Source organism: Bos taurus, chromosome 5 (assembly GCF_002263795.3).
Source record: "Bos taurus isolate L1 Dominette 01449 registration number 42190680 breed Hereford chromosome 5, ARS-UCD2.0, whole genome shotgun sequence".
NCBI classification, from domain to species: Eukaryota; Metazoa; Chordata; class Mammalia; order Artiodactyla; family Bovidae; genus Bos; species Bos taurus.
The window spans coordinates 90,996,729-91,015,299 of NC_037332.1; the positions used below are offsets into that span (position 1 = coordinate 90,996,729).

Sequence of the window (18,571 nt, forward strand, 5' to 3'; positions counted from 1 at the left end):
GGGAACTAAGATCCCACATGCCACAGAGCAACTAAGCCTGCTTGCCACAACTACTAGCCCATGGGCAGCAGTTAGAGAGTCCGTGTGCTGTAACAAACGATCCTGAGTGACCCAGTGAAGATCTCACGTGCTACAACTAAGATCCAGTGCAGCTAAATAAATAATAAAAATAAAATTAAACTTTCTGTATTAAGTTAAAAAAAAAAAACCCTTCTCAATGTTCCCACTGAACTTAGAGTAAAAGCCAAATTTCTTCTCATGTCCTACAAGATTCTGCATTTTCTGGCTTCTGAAAATCTTTCAGTCTGGTCAGCACTTCTTAATAAACAAGCTTGAGACCCACAGTCTACTTAATAATGCCTTCCCACTCAGCCTCTGTCTTCTGCCTTTTTCCACTCTTCACTGGGTATTTTCCTCATCTTTCAGGTCACAGTTTAATGATAACGTTACCCAGGAAGCCCTTCCCGATTACCCCCTCCTTCTTTCTCTGGTGTCCTCTATTACAGCACCTGTTTTCCTCTCAGGCCTTTGTTGTTTGTATTGAATAATTAGATACTTATTCGTTTATTGTGCTTCTCTCCCACTAAGGTGTAAGCTGCATAGGGTACAAAGACCATGTCTCTTTTATTCACCACTCATTACTCAACCTTTGGAGGATGCCAGGAACATAGTAAGTGCTCAGAAAATAGTTGATGAGTGAATGAAATGAACAGTGATTACAAAAACAAACATCTCTTAGACCCTTTTTTCGTGTTAGATAGCTGTCCTGCCGTGATCCTAACAAGAAACATTTAAGATAGGTACTAACATCTATGGTTTATAGATGAAGAACACAAGGTTTAGAGAGTCTAAATAGCTTGTCCAAAGTTTGACAGCTAATAGATCTTGAAGCTAGGACTCCGACTTAATTCAGACTTAAAGATCATGCTGTTAACCACTGTGCTATATTGATGTCTATCCATTTATCCTGCACATGGTCAGTAAGGATATACAGTGAATAGAACTACTAGGAAGCAAGGAGCAATAGTAGTAGTGGTGCTTCGTTTTGAATTAATAAACGACTGGCATTTGAAGCATATTTATGGGTGAAATTACCAGATGATATTTGTAAGGCAGACTGGAATCCAGTACAATATTGAAGTTTCCTGTCCAGAGGGATTACAGGGCAGAGATAATTGAGAGTGAGCAGTGATTGATGGGAGTTGGCTCTGCCGTGAGGAACGTGATGGGCGAGACTGGGAGAAGCCTCTGGTTGAGCTTGTTCTGCTACTAGAGAGGAGACCATGGAGATGGTAACAAATGACAAGGCTGTGTCTAGGGTGATAGGAGCAGAGCCAAAATCAGGTTTTCGGTCACCTTTTGAGGAAACAAATGGTAATGTTTACTTTATAAATGTTTGTTGCCTCCATGGAGAAAATGCCCCCTTCAAGCCATTTGAAAATGTTCCATAGTTTTGTGTTGTTATGGTGATGTGATAGAGCTGCTGTAGAATGAGATTTGTAAAGGAAAAAAAGAACCTTAAGCCTCAATGCTTACAGCCTGTCTTATCAGTCGACTTTATTTCTCTTTGAAAACATGGAGGGGCTCTTGGGGCATTAGAAAGTGTGCAGCCATCGAGAGATTGTTCCAGCTTTTGGATATCCAGCAGGTTGAGTATTCTAATACACAATTACATTAAAGCACAAAAGTCCCTTCTAGGTTTATCGGTATTAAAGTAGCAACTTTAGAGGTTGTCTTTAAAAAGGAATCATGAACTAATTAAACAGGAGGAAGTTTTATTTGATCAAAAGGTCAAGATGCTTAAAATTATACTTTCCCATATATCTTGAAAAATCTCAGAAAAAAATTATTATTGTTTTGTCAGTCATTTGGTTATTTGCTTTTAAATTCCAGTTATTATATTTAGGCTGAGAAGTACTTTGTACAAAAGCGCATTTCAATTAAATATTTTAATACCTCCAGTTAGGTGTTTATTTGTAGACAGAAATATGACATTTCAGACACTGATTGGACTGATTAATGGTGCTCATCAGGAAGAACCAAGGGATCATAATTAAACACCAAACCTGCATGGTCTGTTGGTTTTATGTTATATAAATTATGTATGAGTTTGGCATTTATATTTCATGGAAAAATTACAGTGCTGTTTCCTCAATGCATTTTCTACATAAAGAATATTATATGTGTGTGAATGTGAATACGAATTTTCAGAACCTGATGTATTACCTTTTTTTTAATAAGCAAAAATTTCAAACAAAGATTCATGAGTTTCTGCTTGAGGATGCAGGAGGCTCTACTTCTGGTTGTTCTATACTATTGCCTCTTACAAAATAGTCAATTGTTTAAGGTAAAAAGCAATCTAGATACTGCTGCCTTTTAAGTCAGTTGTTCCTAGACTTGTATATTTCACAGACCACAAGAAGATACCCCAAAGTCAGATGAAAGTAGTTTTTGGGGTGCAATAGAGTTGCTCCCTTTTGATTTTTCTGGGTAAAGACATTGAAAATAAAATTGACTATCATCACTATTATTTCACAAAAAACTAATAAGGACACAATTATAAAATTCAAAATCGAATGAATTTATTAAAGTTCTCTACATTGTCCTGTTTTTCTTGCCGCATCTCCAGGCACTAAAATTTATTATTCATGGCATGGCACAAACCTGCGGACCACATTTTGGAAATTATTTGCTTCATATGTCATTAATTTCTATTTCCTAGGTAGTATTTGCACATTGTTGGCAATTGGTAACAGCATGGCTATAGTAATGTATGCCTAGCCTCTCAGGATAGGTGTTCTGTGCTAGCTATTATGAAAAAGGCATATATCTTAATCTCTTATTATATGCCACACCTGCTTGCTGAGTAGACCACAGCAGCCTTCTTTCAGCTCTAAGAATGTACAAGTCTTCTCCTCCTTCAGTCTCATACTGCTTTTCCTCCATCCATAACAATCTGTTGAGCATTCTTCACCTGCCTAATACCTCCTTATTATCTTTTTTGGACTCACTTTAAATGTTTATTAGGGAAACTCTCCCAGACTATGCATTTCAATGAGGTTTCCTTGATAGACCTGCGTATTAAACTTGTGGGCTTCTCTAGTGGCTTAGATGGTAAAGAATCTGCCTGCAATGCAGGAGACCCAGGTTCTGTATCTGGGTGGAGAAGATCCCCTGGAGAAGGGAATGGCAACTGACTCCAGTATTCTTGCCTGGAGAATCCCATGAACAGAGGATCCTGGCTGGTTACAGTCCATGGGATTGCAAAGAGTCAGACACTACTGAGCAACTAACACTTTCACTAAACTTGTGGCTTTCCTCTGATGAATTTAATGCAGTTAATAGACTGCAAGATCTCAGAAAGTACAGAGTAGGGATATGCTTATCTTTGTATCCTTGCCACCCATCATATGCTTGTCACATAGTTGGTGCTCCAAAAACAGTTGAATGATTACTAATTATACAAAATGGTAACAACAGTATTACCATTTGGTTGTTGAGTGCAGACTTTGTTTCCAGTACTTTATGTGTAGTAGTTGTCTTCACAATAAACTTGGGAGGTAGTTCTTTCAATGCTTGCTGTGTGAAAGAAGAAACTTAAGTTCACAGATTGGTTTTTTGGTCTATGATTATCTAGTTAGTAAATGACAGAGTCAGAGTTTTAACACAAATGTGGCCTGTTTCAGAGCTTGTGATCTTGGCTCTGTAATACTTAAGTTTTTGTTTGTTTGTTTTTTTTTTTTTTACTAAAGAACATGGAAATTACTAATACACAAAATAATTTCTTACTTTTAATTTTTCAGCTACCTCCCGTACAAAAGCATTTATTGTTTCAATTATCACTCCAAATCCTTAGTGTCTTAAAACAACAAGAGTCATTTTGTTTGCTTATAACTCTGAAATATGAACAGGACCTGATGGGACAGTTCCTTTCTGTTTCACATGACATCAGTTCTGGCAGCTTAATTATGGCTAAAAGATCCAGTTCCAAGAATCCTCATTCGTATGCTGGCAAATTGATGCTTGCTAGGAACTCACTTGGAGCTATCAGCCAAGGTCTTGATGGCCCTCCACATGGCCTCTCTACAAGGCTAGGTTGGGCTTCTCACCACATGGTCACTGGGTTATGTGAGAGAGTCTCCTGAGGGCAAACACTCCACATGGACAGACTCCATGTGCCAACATCTGTTTTCATCATGCCTATTAGTGTGCATGCGTGCTCAGTCATATCCAACTCTTTGCGACCCCATGGACTGTAGCCTGCAGGCGCCTCTGTCCATGGGATTTCCCAGGCAAGAATACTGGAGTGGGTTGCCATTTTCTGCTCCAGGGGTCTTCCCAAGCCAGGCATCAAACCCGCGCTCTTGCGTCTCCTGCATTGGCAGGCAGATTCTTTAACATTAAGGCACCTGGAAGCCATCTGTTAGTGTACTGTTGGCCAAAGCCAGTCAAATAGTGAATCCCAAAGTCAGGGTTGAAGTGGTCTACGCCAGGTCTACCCAAGGGGGCATGGTTCACTGGAGGCCACCAAAGATATCATCTGCTGACTTGCTGTTCAATGCAGAGTCGTAGGAGTAAGATTCTTGGTTTCATTTGCTTTTAGCCTTTTTTTCCTTAAAACTGTGAAGTGATGGCTGACTCATAGGTACTTATTTTTCTGATCACTACTCTTCTGAGAAAAAGTACAGTCATCTCTGTATTGGTCAGGATAAGCTAGGTTTCTAGCAGGAATAACAGACAACCCCCACATTTAATGAACTCAGTGCAATAAAGCTTCCTTTTTTTTTTTTTTTTGCCTTTTAAAAAATTTATTTTTTATTGGAGGATAATTGCTTTATGATGTTGTTTACAACAAAGTGAATCAGCCATAAATATACATATGTTGCCTCACTCTTGAACCTCCCTCTCACCCCCCCAACCCCACCCCTAGGTTGTAAAGAGCTTTCTCCCGAGGGCAAAAACTTACTTCTTGTTCTTGCTTCATTCCCAATGCCAGTCAGAAGGGAGGTTCTGCTTGTCACAGTTCTTCAGTGACATTGACTGATGGAGGATTGATCTTGACATGTACCTTGACATGACCTGAGCAGCGGGGAGAGAATGCCCTGAATCACACACTGGCCTTTAAAACTTCACCTGGAAATGGTACACATCACTTTCATTCACATTTTATTGGCCAAACACGGCATATGGCTACACATAACTTCAAAGAGGCTGAAGAAATACAATTCTACGTGGACTCAGAAGGGAAATGGCTGGAAGTATTTGGTGAGCAGCACTCTTATGAGTTGAATTATGTGGCACCCCCAGATTCACGTGTCAAAGTCTTAACTCCTACTATCTCAGAAAATGACCTTATTTGGAAGCAGGGTCATTACCAAGATAATTAGTTTAGATGAGGCCATAGGGTGAACCCCCTCCTCCCACTTGACTGGTTTTCTTATGAAAATGGAGAATGTGGACATAGCCATGCACAGAGGGAGAATACCATATGAAGATAAAGACAGAGATTGGCATGATGCAGCAGAAGCCAAAAGGAACACTGAAGGTTGCTGGTAAACCACTAGAAGCTGAGACAGAGGCATGGAACAGATGGCCGCTTACAGCCTGCAAGGAACCAACCCTGTGGACACTTTGAACTCAAACTGGTAGCCTTCATATCTGTGAGACGAAGCTTCTGTGCTGTTCTAAGCACCACCCCCCTTTTCTGATGCTTATGGCCACTTTAGCAAACTAATACAAGCACTAAGGACCACCACCATCTCTAACCCTCTCCTATTTTCCCTTTAAAATACTAACTTTCTCTTCTTAGATTTCCTTTCTGTTCTCCTTCTTCACATATTGTGCACTTGGGTGTTAGTATTAAAGAATAACCCATTTTTCCAATTTAAGACTTTGAAGTTATGTGCAACTCTTTTTGTTGTTGTTGTTTGTTTTTTGTATCTAATTGGAGTCAGTTTCTGATCCACAATACTTCTTGGATGTTCTTATCTTTTAGCCTAAACCTTATTGCCTCTTGCATGTCAAGGTGACAGGTTTCTCCCTCACTTCTTTGTCTCAAGTCATGCACTACTTCTATCCACTTCATGTATAGTTTTCAAAATTGCCTACTTTCAGCACTAAATCTCTGTATGATTTCTCTAGTTGGTGTAATGTGTCCTGTTGTTTCCTAGTTGAGTTTTTACATCTCTGGACTTATTACATCTCACTCTTTCTTCCTCCATAGCTTCTTTCTCAATTTTCATTATGAATAGGTATCGCCTGTCTAACCCAGCAGAATGTACCTGATGGTTACCCATTACTATATTCATCTTGGTAATTTTACCTCAGTGCTTTTGTCTGACATTTTTCTGTATGGAATGTTCCCCCCAATAACTCATGTCTTTCTTTAATGGTTTTCTCAGAAATCACCTCCCCAGGGAAACTTAATGGATAATACCATCGATACTACTCTTAACCTTCTCAGCAGTTATTTAGGGTACATTATTATTATTACTTTGATCTGGGCATTGTGCTAAATGGTCTGTATGAATTATTTAATATAATTTTCTTGCCAGTACAGTAGATAGTATCATTCATATCTTCTAGACAAAGTTTCAATGAGGTTGAAACCCACTGAATCTTTCATAATAGTGAAAATGGTCATGATGAAAAAAAAATTACTTCAGGTCTAATTTATATAAAATAAAATGCACAGATTTTAACAGTACAATTTGATGAGCTTCAACATGTATATGCATATATTCTCTATAATCATCACTCCAGAGAAGATATGAAATATTTTCATACCGCAAGTGCTTTTCTCATGCTGCTTAGCAGCCAGTTCTCCATCTCCAGGCTCAGATCTGATTTCTATCACTATTGGTTAGTTTTGCTTTTTCTGGAACAGCGTGTAAATGGAAGCATACTGTGTATTCACTTTGGTTTTTGGCTTTTTTTGCTCAGCATTATGATGTTAAGATTCATCCATGTTGTATGTGTATTAGTAGTTCTTTTCTTTTAATGCTGAGTAACATTCCATTATGGGCTTCACTGGTGGCTCAGTGATAAAGAATCCACCTGCCAATGCAGGAAGCATGGGTTTGACCCTTGGGTCGGGAAGATACCCTGGAGAAAGAAATGGTAACCCACTCTAGTATTCTTTTCTGGGAAATCCCATGGACAGAGGAGCCTGGTGGGCTATAGTCCATGGACTCGCTACGACTAAACAATAACATTCCATTATACCACATGCCACAATTTCTTTACCCATTCATCAGTTGATAGGCTTTGGTTTCCATTTTTGACTATTTTGAACATAGTTGCTATGAAAATTTTTGTTGAAGGTTTTGTGTTCACATATATTTTTCTTTTGGGGAAATATCTTTGAGTAGAAATGCTGGATCGTATGATCAGTATACATTTAACTTGAGAAACTACCAAAGTCCTTTCAAAGTGGTTATAACATTTCACATTCCCTCCAGTATCAGAGTTGTAGTTGTTTTACATCCTGGTCAACACTTGGTATTGCCAGTCTTTTAAATGTTCACCTTCATGTAGTGAGTAGGTAGTGATATCTCATTATAGTTTTATTTCTCATTTCCCTGCTGTCTAATGATGTAGGGAATATCTTTATGTGCTTCTTGGCTATTTATCTTGTTTTGAGAAATTCCTGTTTAAATATTTGTCCTGGTAAAAACTAAGTTATTTGACTTCAAATAGTTGGAAGAGTTCTTTATATATTGTGGGTACAAGTGCTTTGTAAGCCATATCAATTATGAATATTTTCTCCCAGCCTGTGACTTACCTTTTCATATTCTCAATATTTTTGAAAAAGCAAAAGCTTTAGTTTTGTTCAAGTCTAATTTAATTATTGTCCTCTTATAGGTGGTATTTTCAGTGTCCTGCCTAAGAAAAATTTGCCTTCCCCAGTGTCATGAAGAGGTCTGGTAAGTTGTGTCTTTCAAGAAATTTGTTGATTTCATCCAAGTTTATTGGCATAAGTTTGCTGAAAATACATCCTTAATATTTTTAAGAACTGTGAAAAGCTAAGATTTTACTCTATCTGTAAGTTATTGAGTTGCCAGCTGCAGTTTCATGGATGCTGGTAGAAGACACAAGAGTCTTGGGTCAGAGTTGAAGGATAGTTTATTACTCATAGCAATAACAGTAATTAGAGTGTTACTGTTTTTTAAATCAGTTCCCAAAATCTAGTTCCCATAGGGTGGCATAAGGAAGGCCAGATGACACTTGCACATGCAGTGGGTTGTATTATAGGGATTGCACACAAAGTTTAGGAAATCCAAAAACTTTTTCTTGAGTGGTAATCATACCTGCCCTTTGTTATAGAGGGAATCACTCTGTCTTCCAAAGCTATAAGCAAGTCCTAACCCTTAAGCTAACCCTTCATTAGAAAGTTCATTAATTAACCTAAAGATGCCAATTTAATATATTTAACAGGTATTCATCTGACTCTTATTATTTGACAGTCATTGATCTTAGCACTTTGGAAACATCAACACATTTAATTCTCTTAATGACCCTACAAGGTAGGCATAATTAGCACTCCTATTTTACAGACAAAGGATAAGAGGTACAGAGAACTTAAATAACTTGCTCAAGGTTATGTGGCTAGTAAGTGGCAGAGCCAGATTTGAAACCAGGCAGTCTGCCTCCAGAGCCTGCATCCTCTAAGATTATACTGTGCTACCTGTTGGAAATAATTTTTTCTTGGTGAAATAAGTGGTATTTTAAGATATCATTTGTTGACCAGAAGTAATATTCAGATACCTCTGTAAATGTTACATAATGATAATATATCATAATATGCATTAATTAGAATTAGGGAGCCCATCAGCCTAAAACTCTTTGAAAAAGGACTCAGTACATTTAGTTCAGCACTCCACCACTTAATGGAAAATTCTGTTGTCTGCTCTAAGTAGAGGATTCGTTGATTCTGTTGCTAAAATATTTTTATGTCTGCCATGCTTGTGAGATACATGTTTGAGTGTCTAAAGGACTTCCCCCAGGCCCTGAGATTGTGTGGCATTTTTAGTGCCTGCCTGCTAATATGTATTGTACGTGTCACAGTATTTGGCCTAGGGTTTGCTTTCTTGATGGCTCAGACGGTTACGTATCTGCCTGCAATGCAGGAGACCTGGGTTTGATCCCTGAATCAGAAAGATCCCTTGGAGTAGGAAATGGCAACCCAATCCAGTATTCTTGCCTGGACAATCCCACGGACAGAGGACCCTGCTGGGCTACAATCCATGGGTTCACAAAGAGTCAGACACAACTGAGAGACTAACACTTGCTTTCATTATAATATCCTACTTGTTCATAAGACTGTAGGTAGAGTTCTCTATTCGAAAAAGACCTTGACACTGGGAAAGATTGAGGGCAGGGGAAGGGGGTGACAGAGGATGAGATGGTTGGATGGCATCAGTGATTCAATGGACATGAGTTTGGGCAAACTCTGGGAGTTGGTGATGGACAGGGAGGCCTGGCGTGCTGCAGTCCATGGGGTCTCAAAGAGTCGGACATGACTGAGCAACTGAACTGACCTAAACTGGAGATAGTGAAGGACAGGGAAGCTGGCATGCTGTAGTCCATGGGGGCCATGAAGAGTTGGACATGGCTTAGTGACTGAACAGCAATAACAGGATTCTCATCTACTATTAATTTCTAGAGATTGTAGACATCTACCAAGAAGAACCAGATAATTTGGAAAGTCTTTTTGGCTTAGATCTGTTAGCAATGCCAGGTTTGTCTGAGTCCAAAATGTTTTTGTACAGATTATAGCTAGCTTATAACCCTTCATTCTGTACTGCCTTTAGAAAAAGACAACTCATTTATTTTGTTTTTGAAAGGGTAATACAAACACCTGGCAAAAAAAGTCAAAGTGTATAAATAACTGAGAGTGAAGTGAAGCTGTCCCCTCGTGGCTATCTTTCATTCCTCTTCTGTAGAGGAGACCACTGTGTGTGTGTATTGTCCAGAAGTATTCTATGTGCATGTTAGAATATATTCTTGATTGCTTCTTAATTGTTCTTTATGTGTCATTTCATACCCCCACATATCTTTCGTGTTCATTAATGGAAGACTATTTGTTAAAAAATTTTTTTCCACACTGCTCAATGTAGTTTCTTAAAAGAAAAAAAAAAAAACTCTCAATAAATACATATTTTTGTTTTCTATTTGGGTAAAATGAATAATCAAGAGAAAGGAGAGTTGGATTAAGTTAAGGGGTATATTCTGGTGTCCAAATAGCTTGAAAACTTCAGACTCATAAGTGAACTAATACACACACACACACACACACATGCGCCTACTAGAATGGTTAACTTTTTCTTTTGGCCTATCAGTTCAGGTAAAGAAAATCCTCTTTCTGTCTTATATTCCTCATACCCGGGAGGGTCCATGGATGCTGTGGGATACCACTTTCTGTCCTTCTATAAACAAGCACAAAATGGTTAACTTTGAATAAGAAGAATATCAATTTACTCATTATGACTGTAGACCTCATATCCCCAAACTTCAGTGGTTTTGGTTCCAAATGAGGCTGTGTTTGCTTGTGTATGTATTTTGTTAGCCAGTTGACTCCCACCTGTAAAACCTCTGAAACTCCCCAGTCGTTCTCATATTCCCATGTGTGCCTAGCACCCCTCTGGTGCTCTTCCATCTAACTCTTCGTGTTGAGAGCTGCTGGCTGCAGGCTGCTTTGCAGCAGCCTCTGGGAAGGCTGCTTCTCTACCCACCATACTTTCCCACAGAGCTCCCAAAGCTGCAGCTTCTCTAAACTGCCAAATGTGACTGAATTCCTCTCCAATTTCAGGGCCACATCAGAGCCATGCTGTGTTATTTACAAGAATGATAAAATGTCCTTTGCTCAGCTCTGCCTGGGACATTGTTAACCTGGCACCAAGCTCATGACATGCCCTCTGCAGACAGCCACTTTAACTTTTCTCTTCAGCCCTGTTCTCTAGGATAGCTCAGACTGAGTCTTGGGGGACAGGCTGTCAAAAGGACTAGATGTTATCCCTTGTCTTTGTTCCTCTTTGGACCCAAGAATCCACATATAAAACCATTCTTCTCTATCCCCATATTCCATCTGGCTCCCACAAATGGAAGCTGAAGCTGGGAGGCGTAGGGATGGGTGTTGCCAACAAGACACATCCGATCTCAGCTATGTTAACATTTATTCTAGTTATTCAGTGGAAATATGGAACATGGTTTACCAAAATGTCTGTTGGCTTCACGTCCTATTTAATGACATTTAGAATTCTCTATTTTGGGGTATCTCTCTAACATCAGTGTTTTTTCTTATTTTTAAGTGAAGGATCTTTGCACACTGGATTGTAAATAATGTGTTTGTATAGTTCACATTTTAACTGTTGTGCTGAAATCAGTGGAGACATACTCTGAATACTGATTTGATAGAAATGCTTCACTGATTTTACTAGCACTGGGCCAAATTCATTAACAGCCTGGATTCATTAGGAAGGCACCATTAATTCAAGGAAAATTAAGAAAAAAGGATTACATTCTTCATTATATTTTATAAAGCATTACACATTAATCAGAATTTAGTATGTTTGGTTTTAAGACTACTTCCATTTCATCTATGAATCTTTACAGAGAACACATTTATTAGTTTGCTTACCAAATATTTATTTGTGCTGGTCTCTATGTTGAGTTTTGTTGAGCTATCTGAATTGCAGGATAGGGTTTTAAAATCCTCATTCTTTCATAGGTTAAGGTCTTAATGTCCCCTCCTGGGGGTTCTGGCTTATGCTAAATGAGAATAATATGACTTGGTAAAAATGGGAAAAAAGAAATTCTTTAGAATCAGAGCTATGCAGTGAGATGAAGATGCTTCCTCTGGTTCTTAGAGAGAGGTAGTTTCCCTTTGTTCCTTGTCTCTGCACATAAGACCAGGCTCAGGGGATGGAGTGAAGTTAGAAAAGAGGTGGGTTAGTAATCATGGGAGAAAGAAAGGAGGGGAGAAGGAGGCAAGTAAGAGAGACTTTCTGACATTCTTCTGAGCTGAACTCAGTAGGGACTGGCTCTTACTCCAGGGAAATGCAGATGTCTCATTTCTCCATCTCTATAAGCTGGGTTTATTCCTCCTCTTTCCTTAGTATAGGGCTTCCCTTGTGGCTCAGCTGGTAAGGAATCCGCCTGCATTGTGGGTGACCTGGGTTTGATCCTAGAGTTGGGAAGATCCCCTGGAGAAGGGAAAGGCTACCCACTCCAGTATTCTGGCCTGGAGAATTCCATGGACTGTGTAGTCCGTGGGGTCGCAAAGAGTCGGACGCGACTGCCCAGCTTGCACTGCACTGCACTATACTTCCTTAGTACGGTTTATCTGGGGGCAATGTGCTTATCAGCTGAGGCAGTGCAAAGGGATTTTAGGGGTCTTTAGAGCCATCAACATCTCCATCAGAATCCCAAAGCCTGCTAAGCAGCCCCTAGTTTGCTAACCAAGCAAATGCCTGTTTCAGCCAAGTCTCCCATGTCCTCCCTGCCTCCACAGCCAGATTTCTAAACTCCTTCTTGATAGGAATACTGGAGCCTACTGATTCTTGTCCTTCCAACATTTAATGGCACAGCTAAAGGATTCTTTTGTGTGAATAAAGCCCAGCCCCTTCCTTTCGAGAACAATTTAGACAAATAAAGTAATGACGTTATATCAACAGCTGAAGTAAAATCAGAGAATAACCAGTGCTAACTTCTGTTATGTCCTTCCCAGGTGGCACAGTGGTAGAGAGTCTGCCTGCCAGTGCAGGAGACACAAGAGACACGGGTTTGACCCCTGGGTCAGGAAGATCCCTTGGAGAAGGAAATGGCATCCCATTCCAGTATTCTTACCTGGAAAATTCTGTGGACAGAGGAGCCTGGTAGGCAGCAGTCCATGGGGTCGCAGAGAGTTGGACATGACTAAGCACAGTGCATGTGCCTAACTTTTGTTACATGCTAGGAAGGGTGTTGAAAAAAAGGTAGAGGTTTGAAAGATTTGAGCGTGACTGATTTGAAGTATGGATCAAGGGGAAGCAAGGATGAAAGCAACTTTAAAGTTTTGTGTCAGGTTGATCTGAATGTTACTGATGTTGTTCACAGTGAGTTGTCTCGGGGGGGGATAAGAGGATCTCCAGTAGAGAAATGTTGAGTTGAAGGAATGAAGGGATAGATTGGAGGAGATATAGGAGGTCATCTAATGTTTGATTCTGGAGACCAAAAGAGTGTTCTGAACTAGAGGCATGGATTTGGTCACTGAATATGGTGAAACCTGAACTCCAAATAGGATAAAGTGGATGCTGTTCCTGCAGAGAAGGGGCTGACCATTAAAGCGCATGTTTAGTAGCTGTTAGAGGAGGAAGACAGAGAAGGCAGTGGCACCCCACTCCAGTACTCTTGCCTAGAAAATCCCATGGATGGAGGAGCCTGGTAGGCTGCATTCCATGGGGTTGCTAAGAGTCAGACACGACTGAGCGACTTCACTTTCACTTTTCACTTTTGTGCATTGGAGAAGGAAATGGCAACCCACTCCAGTGTTCTTGCATTGAGAATCCCAGGGATCGGGGAGCCTGGTGGGCTGCTGTCTGTGGGGTTGCACAGAGTCGGACTCGACTGAAGTGACTTAGCAGCAGCAGCAGAGGAGGAAGAAAAGACAGAAATGAAACACAAAAGAACAAGTAACATTTTCCCAAATGCAAATGAGAAAAGAGAAAGAAGAGGGGGAAGAATCCATTGTGTGAACAGCTGAGAAATTAAAAGGGATGAGGGTTGAGGAAACTCCAGTAGACTTGATGACAGAGAGGTTATTGGTTTGGAAGAGTCGGTGGGCGAATGGAACCAGACTGGATTGGAATAAGGAATGATGAGTAGAGAGGAAATAGGAGTGAGTGCAGATTTCACCACCACTGCCACCTCTGATGAGTACATGCAGAATATTTTTTAAAAAATGAGGCAGTGGTGTCTTGATTCTGTATGTGCCTTATCTGAATTGCTCTGAGATCTCAAATGTATGTATTATATTTTTAGGGGAAAGCAATCTTATATTATTTTATAACAGGAATAAAAAGGTAGTTTTGATCTCCAGTTCCTTAATCCCAAATCAGCTAACTAAATTATTCATTTTCCAGTATCATATTATAGAGAGTAGGTTTCCAAGGTCTTAACACTTATTAAGAAATAGATTTTGGTATAAATGAGATTTTTTTTTTTTCCAGCTACCTTAGATTTCTAGAAACAATTAGAAGACTAATGTAAAAGAAACTTAATTAGGAAAAAAGTCCTAAATGTTTAGCTGCTCTTCTGGGTCTTCCAGTTGAATTGCAAATATAACTTGATGAGAAGAATCTAATTTTTCATAATTAGTTATAGGACACTTAACATAGCTTTAGGAAGAATATAAACTAATTTAAAAAGTAAGAAAACCTATCAGCCTCATGTATAGGGAATCTTGATTTTAGTGAACTAGTTTTGGTGTCTTTAAAATCCTCCTTGTGAGTTCTGATACTTCAGTTAGGAACATGTCAAGAGTTGCAGGGACAAGACTCCTTTTTTTTTAGACTGACATCACATGGAGTGAGAACCTAGCTGGAAACAGTCTGAGAATTCTTTAAGAACAAATTTAAAGCAAAAATAGTATCACCCTTGAACTTTGTTTAGCATGAAAGAAAGCTATAGTACTCATCTTAATCTTTTCTTATCTCTAAGGAGTAATTCAGAGTACTAAACAGATATGAAAAGTGTCATTCTCCATGAATTTACAGTCTAAAATCTACAGGATTTTTGAGTATACTGAATTCAGAAACATTTGCATTGCTCTGTCACACATAGATGACAGATACCTTGAAATATCAATCAATCACTTACTTATTTTTACAGAGAGGCAAGGATTGGGTTTCTCCTCCAGTATACTACTCAGGGGCAGGAAATTGTCTGTGAAGTCACCAGGTGCCCTCTTTACTACTGTGTGACCTGGCAAGATTCTTCTTTGACCATGAGTTTCTACCTGTAAAAAAAATGAGAAAGTATGCCTCTCACAGGATTGTTGTGAAGAGTAAATGAGACAACAGATGTGTGAGTCGTTACTCAAAGCACACCATTTTGGTGCTTTTCCATGCATTTATTTCCTTTTTAAGTGCATAACTGAAAACGGAAATGCTATATATAACTTCACTTAGATGAAGCTTTAATTAAACAGTGTACTTGTTCATGGATTTCCGTTCCACATGTGCCCCATTGCTACAGAATCCAAACTTTCTTTTTCACATAAAAAAAGAGACCTCCCAGCTATTAGGTTGAACAATATAAAATTGCTAATATTGAACCCTTTTGACTTACAAAAACCCGACGGCTTCATGTGATTCAATCTAATAATTTTACTCAACTATAAAGCCCAGCTCAGATCCCAGCATCCAATTTGAGACTGGAGATGGAAATCCTCTGAAACAGCATCTTTTCCTGCCACATTTCCTGTACCATTTATTGGGACACTTCTTGTGTACTATTTCATATTGTTGGCAATACTTTCATATGAATGAGTCTTGCTTTCACAGCTGTTCTGTATATTCCTTGAAGGTGTTCACTGTGTTTTCTCTATTACGGGAAAATTTTTTTATGATGTTAATAATAATGTTTCATAACTATTGACATGACTGCTCTGAGGATAAAAAATTTATCCTGCACTTTCTCCCAACATTTAACCTTTTCCTCAATGTGTCTCACATCCAAGAAGGAAAATTCTTTGGTTTGGAAGTGTCTTCTAGTGATAATGTAGGTAATATAATGATAATGCTGTCCCTGATACACAAAGATAACTGCTGCTGATCAGTTCAGTACGAGTCTTAGACTGTTTTCCCACTAAAGGTCTTGGAGTCCTGTTAATCATTATGGTTTCCCTGTAGGTTCCACTTGGTTGGAGAGCTTGGAGAAGTAAGATGTTAGCTAAGGTGATGAGGAGCCAAGTTAAATTAACTGGTCCACATCTTGTTCTTGGTGTGAGTTACGTTGTACTTTAATCAACAGCCCATTCCAATATTCTTGCCTGGAGAATTCCATGAATAGGGGAGCTTGGTGGATTACAGTCTGTTGGGGTCACAAAGAGTCAGACACAGCTGAAGCAACTAACACTTTAATCAATAAAGGTGAGCACCAAATAAAGCTTATTTTAGAAGCAAAAATGATGTATTTTTTGGGGGGATTCTAATCTCGTATTTCCAGCAAGAAATAGGGAAGGAGAATTACGGTCGTTGTATGTCCTGTAGGACAGGAGCTGGCAGAAAGATTCTCTCATATGTAGAGTTGGGTTTGATAAAAGTGAGGAAAAAGGCTCAAAGCAAGAGCTGAGCTTCAAAGTTAAAGGAAAAGGTCTAAGTGAGTCACCAACATGAGGAGGAGGGCTTAAGCCAGGACATTGTTGAAGTTTGATTGGGTCAGTGAATGACACACCTTTCTACTCTGGGTTTAGTTTTACTAGGAAATATGAACTTGAACAGTGCCTGTGCTCAAGGTCTAAGTAGCTTCCTGCTCTTTCTTCCAATGAATCAGACTGGTTTGGCTTAGGGTGGACAGAGCAGCCAAGCACCAACCTGCCGGGCAACCCCTGCACTTCATGCCACCTGGGAACAGGCTGATTTATATGAGAGAACAAGAAGCACGGAGGAGGGTAGGCTGCCTGCCTTCCTAGAACACTTCCTCTCGCAATCTGAGCCCCTAGTTATGTCGCTTTTCTTCCTATGTGGAGAAGCTAGTGAGAGCTAGAGAGAAGGAAGAAGTTTCTTCTTAAAATTCAGGCAATGTAACAGCTCCCAGTTTCAAGGCTGGCAAAAGTTTTCAACTAGCAGGGAGAAACTGCCTTCCCCTCCTCCTAACCCAGTAAGAATGAACTTGAAGGATTGAGGAGAGAGGTTAAATGTCAAACTGGCAGGCAGTCTGGACAAATGCCAGAGTGAGGGGCTCAGCTGAAGCCAGCACTTATGGGCCTCCTGAGGAATGAATATGGGTAGCTGGCCTCATAATAAGGGTCTGAGACAAAGCAGATGTCAGAAGTGGATTGAATTTTCACTTTGTTGTTTCAGTATCCCCTTATGGTTAATGTCTTTAGTTTTCTGCTTCTGGCTGTGATGAAGTTATTGGTACAAGGATAGCTTCATGCCACACACTGTAATGAAACTGGAAAAGATGTATGTGGCAATGCTTTTTAGGCTTTGGACAGCAGGTTAGTGCAAGACTGTAATCCCTGAAAGAGGGGATACTCACAAGATGAGTCCCATGCTTGACCTGAATGTCAACCTGGGAAACATTTCCCAGTCACAACAGAGTATGCTAAAGAGATAAAGATTAGAGTTCAAGATAGCATAGCAGGTAGAATATTTGGGTACTGGAGAGGAAAATGTGAACCTCAGAAATATGTATGGAAGTTCCCCATACCTCCCTTGGCTGAGGACTGGGCTTCGTATGTCCCAGGTGAGACTACTCGAGCTTACCAGAGAGCTCAGACTTGTACCTGTAGGGGATGAGAGTGGAACAGAGATGCTGGAGGTTGAAATGTGCTGGAGACATTGGTGTTCTAGCTCAGTTATAGGGAGAAACCTATTAATAGTTAACATCTCATGAATATTTATTATAATAAAATCCAGTTAAGACATCAGAAAGACCACTAAGAACCACATCCTATAGTAAAACCTGGAGGAGAAAAAGTTTGGAAGGTGAATTTTGCCAACTTAGAGAAGCTTGGAAAACACCTTATGCTTTCCACCAATCCTTTCTAATGAAGCATAAACCCAGGAACACCAGCTTTTCATACAAGTTTCAAGATAATCATTAAGTAATTGAGCTGCCTAAGAAAACAAGTCAGCTCTTCAAGGGAAAGATAATAGAATTCAGAGCCTTCATAGTGATTTGTCCACAATATTGAGTGAAGGAAACCCTCTATTATTATAAATTAAAAAAAACACCCAGGAAAATATGGTCCATAACCAGGAAAAAATGTAATGAAAGCCAACTCCAAGATAACTCATGTATTGAATTTAATAGACAAAGACTTTGAATTGACTATTATGAATATATTCAAAGAAAGAAGGGGAAATATTACCTTATTAAGGGCAGAGGGAAAATCTTAGGAGAGAATTTTAAACTTTAAAGAAGAACCAAATGGAAATTCTTAAACGGAAAATGAAATGTTCAGTGCAAAATTCATTGGGTGGTTTTAACAGCAGATTGGAGATGGGAGAAAAAAGTTTATAGTCTTCAAAATGAAAATTCACCCAAACCAGCCTTGGTATAAATTTCCTCAGTGATCTCTGCTGAAAGATTTGGAATCATTTTGGAGGTAATTTACTTGTTTTATTTGTTGTACTCAGTCAATTTCTAGGGCCTGTTGATGTTGTCTTTAAAATATTTTTCATAATAGGAAATTTTTATTTCTATTTGTACTTCCCTAGTTCCAAGATGTCATTCTCCTGTGCTTAGATTACTGCTATAGCCAACATTCTGGTCTCTAATTCTTTTAGTCCAATTTTAAGTCCATTTAGTCTTACTGCTTTAATTATTTATTCATTGAACAGATATTTATAAATCACCTAAT

At 39.3% G+C, this 18,571-nt stretch overlaps 1 long non-coding RNA gene across 1 annotated transcript in view; it reads left to right on the forward strand.

Annotated features, from left to right (window-relative positions):
- LOC112446621 (uncharacterized) overlaps positions 1-18,571 on the forward strand; it is a 279,576-nt gene that overhangs the window by 7,481 nt on the left and 253,524 nt on the right. The window contains exon 2 of the long non-coding RNA XR_003034624.2: positions 7,864-7,925. This is a non-coding gene — a long non-coding RNA (uncharacterized lncRNA). The remainder of the gene's footprint in view (positions 1-7,863; positions 7,926-18,571) is intronic.